A 14,672-nucleotide genomic window follows, 5' to 3' on the forward strand; every position below is an offset into this window, starting at 1 on the left:
GTATTTTTGTGTTTGTTTGTTCATTTGTTTTGTTAGCTGACTTTTTTTAATTTTAGGATTTTAAAAATAAGTGAATCCTCTTTATTGCACATTTATAACTTTTTCTCTTAGCTTAGAGTTATTAGATCGTGGAGCTAGACCTGGGGTAAGAATTCTTAGTTACACACAGAAAGTATCTGGGTTTTGGTTTTTTTTTTTTAAGATTTTATTTATTTATTTGACAGAGAGCAAGAGAGCACAAGCAAGAGAAGTGGCAGAGGCAGAGGGAGTAGCAGGCTCCCCACTGAGCAAGGAGCCCAATGTCGGGCTTGATCCCAGGACCCCAAGATCATGACCTGAGCCAAAGGTAGACACCTAACTGACTCAGCCACCTAGGCGCCCAAGTATCTGGGTTTTTTTTTTTTTAATTGTTAAGAATACTATTTTATCATGCACAGCTATTTGATAATTAGATTTATTTTCATTTACATTAAAAATCAGTAGTTGGGTATGAGTTCTATGATTTTCAGTACACATATAGATTTGTATAATGACCACCACAAACAGGTTGGAAGAGTTCCATCACCCTATAAAACTTCACTGTGCTTTCCCCTTGTGGTGAAACCCTCCTGCACCTCTAATCCTGGTAACTACTGATCTATTTTCAGTTTCTACAGCTTTAACTTCTCCAGAATGTTATATAAATGGAATCCTACAGGAAGAAAACTTTCAAGACTGGATTTTTTCATCTGGTGTATACATTTAACATCATTCATGTTGTTACATGTATCAATAGGTAATTCTTTTTCATTGCTAAATAGTATTCTGTTGCATTGCCATACCACTTTTATCCACTCACCCACTGAAGTGCTTTTTGGTTGTTTCTATTTCTAGGAATAAGATCTTATAAATATTCATACATTATATTTAGTGTGAGGATTAATTTTTATTTCTCTAGAGTAATTACCTAGGAATGAGATTGCTATATGCTACGGTAGCACGTTTAACATCCTATGAAACTGCCAAACTGTTTTGCAGAGTGACAATAACATTTTGTAAAGTGACAAGCAAAGAATAAGAGTTTCTGCTGCTCTGCATCCTTGCCATCATGTGGTATTGTCACATTTTATTTTTCCTTCCCATTTTAGTAAGTATAGAGTGGAATCTCCTTGTGGTTCTGATTTGCTTTTCCATAATTGCTAATGATGGTGATCATTTTTGATGTGTTTATTTTCCCTTTTGAATAGTTTCTTTGATGAAGAGTCTGTTCTGGCTTTTGTCCACTTTTATAGTGGGTTCTTCGCTTCCTTATTGCTGGGTTTTCACAGCGTTTTTGATACATTATGGATATAAGTCCTTTGTCGAATATATAATTTTTTATTTTCTATTTTTTTTCAGATGAGTACATTTCCTTTATTGAGGACAACAAAACCCCCAAATCCCAAAAATGTAAAAACCCAGGGTGCTAGAAATACAAACTCAGTTCACTCAGAATCAAGCTCCTCCAGGAGTGCCTGCTTAGGTCAGTTGGTCAAGCATCTGCCTTCCACTCAGGTCATGGCCCCAGAGTCTTGGGATCAAGGCCAGCGTCGGGCTCTCTGCTCAGCTGGGAGTCTGCTTCTCCTTCTTTCTGCCTGCCATCCCCCCTGCTTGTGTTCTCCTCCTGTCAAATGAATAAATAATATCTTTAAAATAATAAACAAAAACAAAATCAAGCTCGTCCAGACTCTGTTCACAAACGCTAGTGAGGTTCATATGAGCACCAAGTAGGGGAGACAGGGACAGGAGTGAGGCCAAGAGAAAGGATGGGAAGAGGGTTCCCAGAGGTCCCCTAGGGATCACCCTCCACCTTCCCAGTGACACTGACTATATCCTAACCTTTTGACCCTCACCCCATCCCTGGTCAGTGCTTTGAAGGCCAGTCTCAAATGGTTCTGTCCTCCCTTGCTCCCATGCTCACTTGCCCAGGCTTCCAGCCTCACTCTTCTCTTCCTCCACCCTCTTCTCAGTGACTAGTAGCAGGTTAGGGTAGTGTGTGAGCCATGGTGAAGCTGGAAGCCCGCAGAGGCAGGGTGGAGCTGGGGTGAAGAAGAGAAGAAGAGAAGAGGAAGAGCTGAGTAAGGATTCCCTCTTCACAGGATCCCAAACTGTACAACCAGCTCCTCTTTTGCACCCCCTCCGACCTGAGAAAGTGTACTGTGGCATAAGAAGTTCTCTTGTAGACCTGCTGCAAGTCGGAGAGGGGGAAGGGTTTGCTGGCCGGCACTTGGTGGGACTGGCTGGTGAGAGATGGTGGGGCGGCAGCTTCTTCCAGCGAGTCAGACTGCTGCTCAGCACAGCAGAGTGTGTGCTGTACTGCTTCACTGGCTCCATGTGCTCATGCTGCTCCATGCCCTGAAAGTCCACAGCAGACATGCCAGTGATGTTGTTGGCTGTCTTAGCAAGGCTGGAGAAGAGCAGGGCTTGCTCGTCTGTGCAAGTGGGAAGCAGGTTGTGGTACTTACACTCAGCTCCATCAAGAGCTTTGGTGGGGGGCTGCCAGGGTCCAGCAGCAGCTTCCGTTCTTCTAAGTCCTTGTTTGAGTCCTCGTTCTGGTTACTGTATCAGCTTCCCGTGGCTGGGGTTGGGGAGGGTGCTGAGGACTTGCCGAGGAAGGACAACATCTGTGGGGAGCCCTTCTAGTCACATGACCTGTGGCTACATCCAGCAAGCAGTCACCTGTCTCAAATACACAATTTAAAAAAATTATTTATTTACTTGAGAGAAAGAGAGAGAGTGTGGAGAAGGCCAAAGGGTGAGTCAGAGAAGCAGACCCACAGCTGACTGGGGAGCCCGATGTAGGGCTCAATCTCAAGGCCCATTGATCATGATCTGAGTGGAAGCTAAGAGACCAACACTCAACAAACTAAGCTATCCAGGCACCCCATCAAATGTATAACTTTGCAAATTTTCCCAGTTGGTAGGAGGGTTGGCTTTTGGTTTTCATAACAGTGCTTTTAGCAAAGAAAAATTATTTTAATTTTAATGAAGTTCAATTTGTCCCTTTTAACTTTCATGGAATTAGGTATTATTCTTTGAATTTTTGCTTACCATAAGTTTCCAAAGATTTTTCTCCCATGTGTTCTGTGAAGTTTATATATTTTTTACATTTAAGTCAATCACCAGTTGTGATTAAGTTTTTATATACACTGTGAATTAAAAGTCTATGTTCAATTTTTGCATTGGAATATCCAACTGTGACTTCACCATATGTTGAAAAACATTTTCATATCTCCATTGATTTGGTTTTGAGGCTTTGTTAAAAAATAAGCTGATCATATCTATATATGTCTATTTTTAAAATTTCTGTTCTGTTGATCAATGTGACTTTTTTTTTTTTTTAAACAACATCACCTTCTTAATTACTGGAACTTTATGGTAACTCTTAAATTTTGGTTGTGAGAGTCCCCCCATTTTCTTCTTTTTCCATTTGCTTTGAGTATTCTAGGGCTTTTTTGTTTTGGTTTGGTTTGGCTTTCTGTCTTTTCATATAAATCATGGAGTCAGCTTGTCTATATCTTTAAATCTCGTACCAGAATTTTGATTTGGAATGCATTGTCTATACTAAATTGAGCAGATATTAACTCTATTGATTATCCCAATAATGAACACAGTATTCTCTCCATTTATTTAGGTCTTCTTTGACTTTTTTTTTTCAGCAATGTTTTGCATTATATAAATCCCATACACATTTTGTTAGATTTATATTGTTTGTTTTTTGGAGGAGGTGATATTGTAAAAGGTACTTTTTCAAGGTTAGGTTTACAATAATTTGTTGTTAGTTTATAGAAATACAATTGATTTTTATAATTTGACTCTGTACCATGCAACTTTTCTAACCTCCCTTATTAGTTCAGAGAGTCTTTCTTTTGTAGGTTTGATGGGGTTTATTGCATAGACAGTCATGATGCTTGCAAATAAAAAGAGCTTCATTTCTCCATTTCTAATTTGTATGGCAGTAATTTCTTTTCCTTACTTTATTTCATTGGCCAACATTTCTAGCAAAATGTTAAATGAGATTGGTGAAAATGGACATTCTTGACTTTTTTCCTGATTCTGAGGGGAAACAATACAGTTTTTCCAAAGGAAACCTAATGCTACCTATAGATTTTTTTGTAGATGTCCTTACTCAGACTGACAATGCCTCCTGCCATTCCTAGCTTGCTAACAGTTTGTATCATGAACTGATAATGACTTTGCCTGATATGTTTTCTACAACTATTGATCTGTTCATGTACTTTTCCTGTTAGGTCTTAAGCAGATTGGTAGAAAATGTAAAGAATCTCTTAAATGCACTTCGCAAATGTTAACTCTCTGTAAAATCTGATGATAGAAAGCCAAAAGCAACTCAGCAAATATATTTCTATGTAGTTAAGGTAATAAGGTTCATATGTGTAAGTCTTCTCATTATAAATTTAATAGATATTTGGCACAAACTATGTATGATGGTTCTAATCTTCTGGGCTATCAGCCAAATCATGTCCAAATGTTTTTGTCTTGGTCTATGAAATATTTTTAAAAAGTTGACTTCGAGTCTGGTATTTAAACTCCAGGAGATTTCATTTCCTCTTCTGGATGTCTAGTTTCCCTTGGAAGCTTTCACAAAACTAGACCTCATTGCTTCATGGCACCATCAGTTGGAGTTGAGTAGCAACTATCCCTATTTTACAAAGGAGATATTTTACTATAGTACCCGGAATTCCCTGAGCTGTTTTGCTCATTTATGTTACACATCTCACAGCTATAGGCTACAGGATTTACAATCGCTGACCTGGAAAACTGGATAGCTTCCATGTTAATTTGTATCTTTTTAATGAAAAATGAGTAGAATCTACATAGTGAGATACTATTTTGTGTAATAGAATAGCTATTTTTTTAAAAAAAAATGAATATATGGTATTGAAATGAGAAATTCTAAATATTTTGGAAGCAAATAGAAATTGACATGGACAGTTGGTGTTGTTATGGCTAGGTGTATCAAAAATCTTAAAAATACTCATATCTTTGACTGGTTAATTCTATTTCTTGGGATGTACCTTAGGGAGGTGATTATGGACATATATAAAATTTTATGATGACCATCACTGAAAGATAGGGAAAAAAATGGGAAGATGATGTTATCAGGCTAGCAAAGTATCAATGACATAAAATCCTTCTACAAATTCCAGCCATTTTCAAATGCCCAGAAAATGGCCTTTATTGTGTTGCCAAAGGCTTGAAATAAAACAAAACAAAAAATAAAACCTCCTGACCATGCATATTACTTGAGTAAAACCAAACAATAAGCATGGATGGACACAAAGAAGATGTAAAAACTCCTTCCCCTCAGATCATTCTCTGCCTGTGATTCAAGTCATAGGGTTTGTGCTATTCAAAAAACTCAGCATCTGCCTTCTTTTGAATGGGATCTATATAGGGAACTAGCAAAAACTGAGGTCCTTTCATTTCTATCTTCAAACCCATCCGGAGACAGCAAATACAGAAGAAAACATGGTTAAATTCATATTTTCAAAAAAAAAAAAGCATAATGTGCATAATTGGAGATAGGACAAGCCTGGTGAGGAGTGCAGAACTGTGGCTGTACATCAGTTATATGCAGTATTTCTGTAGTGGAGAACTCTATGTCCTCCCTGTCTAGAATAACGGAAGAGCCATAGTACCAGAGCCAAAAAATCCAATGAAATCCAATAGACTCAATTCGGATAAATGTCAGCTACATATAAGAAACTGAGCTGAAGTTGCAGTCATCAACTTCTATTCTGTGTCTAGTTTTGGGAAGGCCAATCGGAACAATCTTAAGTCTTGTATTCCAGAAAACCTCAGGCCCAGCTTCCTTTTTAGTGAAAGAAAACTAATCCAAACAGAAAAAGGTAACAGCATGGGGACTATAAAAAATTCTGAACCAGAAAATAACGGAAAAGCACAGCCTTGAATATTCAAAAGACCATAATTTTAGAAGTAATTTGCATAACATTTATGTTCAATAATTTTTTTTAATTAATAAAAGTGTTTATGTCTTTGAAGGTTGTTTTCAAGTTTTTCACATTAGACATCATTTCTAAATGCTGACATTTCAATCTTGGTTTATTCTTTGACTCAAAAATTGAATAAAGGAAAATTCCTTTTTGTCAGATTTCTGTGGCCTTTATTTACTTGGTATTATGTGTTTTTTGTTGTTGTTGTTTTTGTACTGCATTGTGGTCAGATTTGGAGTCTCTAAAATATCTATTTTTCTTATGTAATTTAAACTTTTTCTATGTACTACTACCTGGTTCTTTTTCTAAATAGTATACAGTTATTTGAAAGTAACATGTCTTTTTTGCTTAAAAGAAACCAAGTGATACTGAATTATTTAATCCTCTATATACATTTTAATGTTTTTACTTATGTCAATGGCAGTTTGTCACACGACAAGCACGTGAAAATTACTTACTCTTACTTAATATTCAATCTTTCTACATCATTTTAATAGTATAGTCCCCAATTTCAGTTTCAGCAAATGTATGTTGATCACTGATATGCTTGTCTAACTCATTTAACTTTAACTCCTTGTGGTTATTATACTTCCTTATATTTGCCTTCATTTACTTTTCCTATTTTATAACATTGACCAAGTTTTTGTTCACTTTCTATTTTAATGATATGTTACCCAGTAATTATTTTAATTTCATTGCATATTTGAACATTTGGTTATCTGAAGTCATAGGTAAACATTACGTACATTCTTTCCCCAAATTTAACAAGACCTGTGCTTGTGCCTTTTTTTTTTTTAAAGATTTTTTATTTATTTATTTGACAGAGAGAGATCACAAGTAAGCAGAGAGGCAGGCAGAGAGATGAGAGGGAAGCAGGCTCCCTGCCGAGCAGAGAGCCCGATGCGGGACTCGATTCCAGGACCCTGAGATCATAACCTGAGCCGAAGGCAGTGGCTTAAACCACTGAGCCACCCAGGCGCCCCACTTGTGCCTTTTTTATTTGAAAAATTTGGGTATTTGCCATGTTTCTTCTTTCTTATCCTCTTTCTTTTTATTCCCCTCTAAAACTAAAAATCTTTTTTTTCCTTATTCTTTCTTAGATTTTATCACCTAATAGTTATCTCTGTGTTTGCCATTTTTTTGAGAGAATTGTTTCTAGTTTATCTAATTATAAATTCAATATCCATCCTGTTTTTTTTTGTTTGTTTTGTTTTTATTTCAAGATACTTTTCCATCCTGTTTTTTAAAATTTCTACAGTCATGCTTTTTTAGTTCCAAGAGAATACTCTTTCTCTTTAGGGTATTCAGAGCAGCTTGATACATGTTTTTTACTTAAACTTTTTTTGTCAGGTTATTAAATTTTAATTTACATATAAAACTCACTCCTTAAAAATACATAGTTTGATCAATGATTACCACTACCACCAAGATATTGAATATTTCCAACATACCAAAAAGTTCCTTTGTATCAACTTGTTGTCAAGTCTCTTCCCTCACCTATTGGCTGGGGCAACCACCAACCCAATTTCTCTCCTCACAAACTGGTGTTCCCAAAATGTCATATAAATTGAGTCAGACTGTATGTAGGCTTTTGTGGAAGGCTTCTTTCACCTCATATAATGCTTTGAAGAATTATCCATGTTGTTGCATGTCCGGAGTTCAGGTCATTTATTGATCTTCTCATATCCTTTCTGAACATGTGTATTCCACTGTATGGAGATACCACAATTTTTTAAATCCATTCACAGGTTATAGGACATCATTTAGATTTTTGTCTAGATTTTGACCATTATGAATAAAGCTGCTGGTCATGTACTGGTTTTTGTGTAAATAAATGTTTTCATTTATCTTGACTAAATTCCTAGGGAGGGATTGCTGGGTTCTGTAATAAGTGTATGATTAACTTTATAAGAACATGGCTGTATTGTTTTGCATTCCTATTGGAAAGATAACTGATTTCAGGTTGTTCTGCACATTCATTAGCATGCGGGTTGTCAGGTTTTTGTTTTGTTTTGTTTTGTTTTTTTCACTTTCAGCCATTGCAGTGGATGGTTAGTAATATGTCATTGTGTTTATAATTCATGTTTTAACAATAACTAATAAATGATGTTGAGCATGTTTTCATGTGTATGTGTGTTATTCATGAAACTATTTTGGTGATGTGTCCTCATGAAAGTCCAGTTGTTCCTTCCCATTTGTTGAAAACACCATCTTTTTAATATTGAATAGCCATTGCGCCTTTGTAAACATCAATTGTTAATATTTCTGTAGGTCTATTAGTGGATTCTTCATTCTGTTACATTGTTTTATCTAACCATCCTACTCAAAATCTTACTATTGTGATTATTATAGTTTTCTTTGGGCCATACTTTTTAGCTTCTTTGTATGCCTTATGATTTTTTGTTGAAAACTAGATATTTAAATATTATTATGTGGTAACTCTGGAAATCATTTTGCCATTTTGCCATTCCCCAGGGTTTGCCATTCTTGCTTGTTGAAGGCAGTTACTCATTTGTTTTGTACTTTTCTGAACCATTTTTTTAGACTTTTCTCCTTGTTGTGGGTGGTCACTGTATTCTTTAGCTTGTTTTCAGCTAATGTTTTGACAGAGATTTCCTTGAATGCTAGGAGCTACCACACACACACACACACACACACACTCATGCATACAAAGAAACAAGCAAACAAACAAAAACAAAAAAAGTTTCCCAGTCTTTGTGTAATGACTTTGAGCTGGAATACCATTTTAATACTTAGCCCAGACGTATATGATTCCAACTCAGTCTCTAGTTTCTTTTTGCACTGACCCAAGAGATTGGCCAAAAGTGAAAGCTTGTCGTCTTCTCACATCCTTTCTGAACACTTGTCTTGCCCTGTACACATTTGTGGCATACATAAGGAATGAAAGTCTTCATTTCCTCAAGAAACTCTTCCCCCAGCTTCTCTTTCTCTCTTTGGGTGATGTACTGTATTTTAAAAAATTTTGTGTTTATATTTTATTCAAGCTTCAAGTCCTATGAAATTCTTGAATCTGTGGTTTGTTGTCTTAATTTTGAAAATTCCTTAGCCATTTTCTCTTCAAATATCTTTCTCTTTTCTTTCTGGGATTTCAGTTACATCTATGTTAGACTACTTTATATTTTCCCAGGGCTCTTGGGCTGTCTCTTCTAGCTTTTCACTCTTTACCTTTTAGTATTTTAGTAAAGATAATTTCTATTAAAATGAGATTATTTCAAATGACCTATGGTTCTAGGAATCCACTGAAAGTAGAAGCCATGGAAAGGCACTTGGGTGGCTCAGTTGGTTAAGTGTCTGTCTTTGGTTCAGGTCATGACCTTGGCTTAGGTCACGATGCTGGCTCAGGTCATGATCCCAGAGTTCTGGGATTGAGCCCAGAGTTCTCCCTCTCCCCACCACTGCTCACACTTTCTCTCAAATAAATAAAATCTTAAAAATAAAATAAAGTAGAAGCCATGGAAGAAGGATCACCATATGAGTCCCAGTCTTAGAGAGGAGCCATTCACTGCCACAGAATCAATGTACCAACACAGGGAGGAAGAAGTAAAAAATTACCTCAGCCACTTTCTCCTCTTAACCTCCAATTTCTTGTCAGCACCTGCTGGTGGCTAAATCTAACTAAAACGTTATGCAAAGGATTACTACTGAGTAATGTATGCTATGGGTCATGCTCCAGGGATAGGGAGCACCACAGGAAAGGATAGGCAATGAAGGAGGAGAGAATAGAATTATTCTTGCCAGTCTGAAGATATAAAATAATTTATCATCATAGTTTAAGGTGCTTACTCCTATCATGCATGAGGTTGACATTGTATATGTTTACAGTAATTTTTACTTACTTTCCTGAGGCTATTATTTGCCAAGATTTTCTTTGTAGCTGAAACAATGTTCTACTTTTATAAAAATATCCATGATTACCTAGAAAAAATGTTGTAATATATATTTTCACATAAAAATGGGTAAATACAGATATGAATGTAAATAAAATAAGAAGGATAAAATAAACAAATCAATAAAATAAGAGGGATACACACACACACACACACATATTTTTCTGAGGTTACTGTGGTAAATTACCACATACTTGGCAGCTTAGAGCAACAGAAATTTATTCTCTTGTCATTGCCAGAAATCGTTGACAATTCTTGGCTTATAGCTTCATCACAGAATCTCTACCTTGATCTTTACATGGACTTATCCTCTGTGTGTTTTTCTAAATAAAGTAACAGTAGCAGGGATTGGTATATGAATATCTTTTGGGAGCCATTTTTCAGCCTGTCATTTATCATATATGCATCTGAAATACACCTACTTTAATAATTATGCTATTCAGCTTTTTTATTCCTACCCATATTTTTATCCACTTGATGTATCATAGCATGAGATGGGTGAATTAAAATCATGTATTTTAATATTTTGTTATTTGTCCTTGAATCTCCTATAATTTCTGCTTTATGGATATTACCACTAAGTTATTTGGTGCATAAAAATGTATAATTATATCTTCATTATGGATTTCACATATTATTGCTATAAAATGTCCTTCTTATGATTTTTATATACTGTTCAAATTTCTTATAGTGATATTAAGACTCCCTGCATTGTTATTCAAATTTATCTGTTTTATCATTGTCCCATCTTTAATTTTTAAATATTTTGAATCACTTTATTTTAGATTTAGTTTTTTAACATCCTGTACAGCATATAATTTTCCATTCTGAGCAATATGAACAATTTTCCAAGAGATGAGCTTACACCGTTTCATTTATTTACATAACAGGTAGATATTATCATAATTATAATATTTTATGTTATATTTTTTATTTTTTTTCAATTATCAGGCACCTTTTACACAAATTCATATCTTTAAACTCACCTGCCTCTTGATCTAGCCACTGCTGTACCTGGGCACAAGCCTACATGTCTCAGCCCATCTCCAACTCTGCACCACTTGCCTTTTACTGCAAAGTTTCACTGCTAATTCCATCATGAGACCTTGATGGAAACTAATGTGTCAGAAATCTAGAGCCATTTGGTTTCTGTTTTTTTTTTTAATATTTTATTTATTTGACAGAGAGAAATCACAAATAGGCAGAGAGGCAGGCGGAGAGAGAGGAGGAAGCACGCTTCCCACGGAGCAGAGAGCCTGATGCAGGGCTCGATCCCAGGACTCTGGGATCATGACCTGAGCTGAAGGCAGAGGCTTTAACTCACTGAGCCACCCAGGCGCCCCTGTTTTTGTTTTTTTTTTTAATGTTTTTAGCATTCAAAATTGTACTGTTAAATATAATTATACCCATAAGTTCATTTGTCCATTTTACCTGGTGTCTTTTTACCTGTGCAACTACTGAAGGTGAGGAAATTATTACACATGCACCACCTCTCACCTTCTTTTCCAGACCTATTTTTAACGGTCTCTTTTCAAGGAGGTCAAAATTTAATATGCCTACTTCCTGTTTTGTCACTATAATCTTTCTTTTTGTTTTGGTTTTGCTTCTGCATGTAAGTAGATTCATTGTTCATGGCCAAGCCTCTCTTTCTGTAATGTTCAGTCATCTTTAGTTTGGCTGAAGGCTGTCCTCCAGTAGATTTCCCAAAAGGGGATCAGAAAATACATTTCTTGTGTGTGAATATTTACAAGTGTATATACAGCTTTTACATTTACATTACAAATTTCATGTTGTATAAAATTCTTGGGTCTCTCTTTTCCCAGAGGATTGTGTACATCTTGGGGCCAATATGTTTCTGTGGAAGTCTTTATATATATTTCCCCTCTAAGTGATTTATTCCTTTTGCTTAAATGCTTAAATAATTCACTTAAAACTTCTGATAACTAGAAATGTTTCTCCTAAAGAGTTTTTTGTTTGTTTGTTTCAAATTTAAGAACATTTTCTTTAATTGTATATTTAAAAATCAGGGTCTGTTTCTCTGGGTAGTCCAACTATGTTATATTATATCTCTTTTGTGATCCGTTTCTCTAATTACCTCTTTAACTCAGATTAAGGTTTTAGTCATTTCCATTTTATTTTTCCAGACTTTCCCATTTCTGTCCTCTGTGGTCTTAAATCTGTATTCTACAGTGATTTTTCTTCCTGCGTTCTTTCTATGGTCACCCATTTTTCTTTATGTTTAAGTTTTCCCCACTACATATTCCCTGACCTCTTCCAGCTAGCATTTCATTTCTATCATTTGTTTCACTGTTTCTTCTTTGTGCTCTTGTAAATTTTTTTTATACTTTTGCTTCATATAAGCAGTTGACTCTCTAAGGGTTTTTGTGGCATTGTTGTAGTTTTAATTTGCTGAAAAATGTTAGATCACAATTTTCTTCTTTGTGAAAATTTTTCTGGTATTTTTCATCTGTTCTCCAGCTTTTTGATTCATTTGAATATGTCCTGTGCTGTTTTATTTTTGATTCCCTATCTTTGAAGAAGAAGAAGAGTTATTTCTGAACCACCTATTTTTAGGAGTTTCTGGGGAAAAGGTCTATGGCTGTGTTCCATTCTGGCAACAATTTTCCTTAAGATGCAGGATTTGGTGCATGAATCCTTTAAACTTTTGCTTTTCCCTATCCAGCAGAGATAAGCTGTAGAATTGTCTGCATAACAAAGTCTCCTTATCCCCCGTGTCACATAAATTGGCTGCTTCCAGAAAATGTGGCTTACCTGTGTTGGAGTTCCCATACATCCTCACCTCCCCTCCTTTTCTGTCTTGAAATTGATCCAGAGAAGCTACCTCCTAGGATCCGCGACCAACTCTTTTCTTCCATGGCAAACACATTTTGTTCAGCGTTTTATAGGCTGGACCAAAATTTATCATTTAAACGTAGACAAGTTTTGAGTAATTGAAATTCAAGTGGATGCCAGCACCGTAGAGCTGGACAGTTCTGCTGTTGATCTACCAAGTGTTCCTTATCCTCATTTTCCACCAACAAATGAAACAATACAGCAGGGCAGGACCAATGAAGGCCACACCTCAAATCACTGCAGTGTGAACTGCTTAGATAGTATGAAGAATATTCAGTTGTGATCTGATCCTCAATTTTTCACCATCTTCCTTTTTCTGTTCAAACCTTAGAGATGCTAGAAATAGGAGAGAATAAAAGACCAGGTATTTTCAATTCTTTGAAGAGGAAATGTGGATGAGCATGTCCACTCTTTATCTTGATTCACCGTTGTAATACAGAAGGAAAGGCGAAAATATCAACTCAACTGTTGTGAAATCATCAAAAAGGTATGGCATCGATGACTATTTATTTTTTCCTCCCATCATGGTTTAGGAAAATTTCTGTAAATATTATGTTCTAGTAAAGTAAAGATATTTTATTCTAATATAGAGAACTGTGTGGATTAATGTGTCTTATTCAGGAGGAAGATAGGGATATGGCATTCTTTAAAAAATGTATAGAAAATTGTAAAGTTAATTTTACTTGTTTAGTTGTAAATGGCAAAAGAATTATAAATTGAATTATAAATTATAAGTTGAATTATAAATGTTCCAATAGGAATAAAATAAATTTTAAGAAATTGTTAAAAAGATATAGTAAATTAATTTATTTGAAACCAGCAAATATTGATAGTTAAAAGGAGAAATTTGCAATTATAATTACATGCTTCTTCACTGCTGTATCAGAAACTTAGAAAGAAAGTAAAAGATCAAAGAGAACATAGTGTTAGGGCTAATGACATAGTGAAGCAGGATTTAATTGTATATCTCTGTATCACAATTTACACTTAGTAAAACAAAGACTACATTACTTATAGTAGCATTTAGCCAATAAATTACATGGAAATCAATCTAACAAAAGATGTGAACTCTATTGAAACACATCAAACTTCATTAAGAAACACTTAGACAAATAAGTAGAGAAATATCACATTCATGGATGTAAGGCAGAATATTACAAATATACCAAATGTCCATCAAATTTATTTCAATATTCAATGTTACCATTTTTTTCTTTTGTGGAACTTGGCAAAGTAGTGTTTAAATAAAAGTGGAAAAATAATAATAAAAATATTTTAAAGAAAAAGAAAATCAAGTTGAGAAGACTTAGTCTCAAGATAGTCTAACATATTTATTATGAAGCTCTAATCATTTAGAGATTATGTAATGGAAACAGGAATAGAGAAAGGGCACAAAAACATAGAAGTGCCAAGAAAAGGCCCACACACATATGGAATTTCGATATACGACAAAGGGACAAGGCAGATCAATGGAGAATGTGAATATTCCAATAAATGGCAGGGGGCAATTGAGTGCCATTTGCAGAATTAAACTGGTTTTCTGTCTCACATGTTACAAAAGAGTCTATTCCAGGTAGGTTACAGTTTAATTATGGGAAAAAAGTGTGAAGCTTTTAGAAGACACTATAGAATTATATATTTGAGATCTCAAGATGGTAAGTGATTTCCTAAACAAGATGCTAATAGCAATAGCAATAAAAGAAAACACTGGTAAGTTTATGTATGACAAACTGTCTTTTAATCAAAGACAACAAAGGAGGAGTGCAAAAAACCAGCAACAGAATATAAGACATTTAAATGAAGGATTAGAATCAATATAATAAAACTTCTTCAAATAAAAAAAAAAGGAAAGAAAACAATAGAAAATGCAGTTTTAAAGAGGAAAAAGACCTTCACAAAAGTGGATTTCCAAATTGGC

The 14,672-nt window shown here is 35.2% G+C and overlaps 1 pseudogene; it reads right to left on the minus strand.

The window, feature by feature from the left end:
- Positions 1-2,111: 2,111 nt before the first annotated feature.
- LOC123947050 overlaps positions 2,112-14,672 on the minus strand; it is a 30,134-nt pseudogene continuing 17,573 nt past the window's right edge.

This window comes from Meles meles, chromosome 1 (assembly GCF_922984935.1).
Source record: "Meles meles chromosome 1, mMelMel3.1 paternal haplotype, whole genome shotgun sequence".
In the NCBI taxonomy this organism is placed as follows: Eukaryota; Metazoa; Chordata; class Mammalia; order Carnivora; family Mustelidae; genus Meles; species Meles meles.